Genomic DNA, 1,111 nt, shown 5'->3' with positions numbered 1-1,111 from the left:
GCCCTCTAGACCCAATCCCCTCACACCTTCTCTAAGCTATCTCTTCTACACTTCTACCAGCTCTCACACAGCTCTCACACATATGTTCTCATTCTGCTGGATCTGTCTGCTGCTTTTGACACTGTAAACCATCAGATCCTCCTGTACACCCTTTCTTCACTGGGCATCACAATAACTGCATTTCATTGGTTTGAATCCTATCTCACAGGTAGGTCTTTCAGGGTGGCCTGGTGAGGTATCCAAAGCAAATCAACTGGTCACAGGGGTTCCTCAGGGATCAGTTCTTGGACCCCCTCCTCTTCTCCATATACACTACATCACTGGGACCCACAGTATCACAGCACAGTATCTATTTTTATTCTTTCTTTATAATTTGTATTTTGATTGCACATTTGTAATTAGAATTAAAGCCATAGGCTATAAAGAAGCTTTTGATATTTGATGGTAAACAAGACGAAGAATGAAATTCAAACAAATTCAAAATGAACAGATCCTAAAAGAGTAGATTTAAACTCATTAATTGAATGAATTTTATTTTTCAATATAAATTATCAAAAAACGTATTATGTGGTACTTCAAGACACATATACTAATACTACTAATAATAAATGGCAACTACAGATATTTGCAGTTCATTTAAATACATGTTATTTACTGAATTAACTTTCATATTATGGACCATGGTGGGAGAACACTTAATTTCCCAGAATGCTTTAATTTATCTTTAAAGTTATCTGAAAACAAAGCAGTGGACGTTTTTGGTCCTGCATAGCAAAATTAAGTATTCAGCTAACTATTTTTTGTTAATTCTTTTTGCTAATATCAAAATGAAACTCAATAAAATACTTTTATTTTCATTCCAGTTTAACATTTTGTTGGCTGTGTAGCCAATTCAATTCAAATTTCACACTCATGAGCTTTTCATTTCTTAGGATAAGTTTACATGACATTGACTTAAAAAAAAATTCAAAGGAAAAACTTTTACTAAGTTTCGCATACAGACGACAACATTGTTAAAACATTCCCTGTTCACACGAATATGTGAAAACGACTAAAAATGCTGTATTATTCATGCCAGGCCAGTAGATGGCGATATCAGGCCCCCAGAACG

This window comes from Sinocyclocheilus rhinocerous, unplaced genomic scaffold, assembly GCF_001515625.1.
Source record: "Sinocyclocheilus rhinocerous isolate Xijiao unplaced genomic scaffold, SAMN03320098_v1.1 scaffold4777, whole genome shotgun sequence".
NCBI lineage: Eukaryota > Metazoa > Chordata > Actinopteri > Cypriniformes > Cyprinidae > Sinocyclocheilus > Sinocyclocheilus rhinocerous.
Note: the sequence above shows the minus strand (reverse complement) of the source record.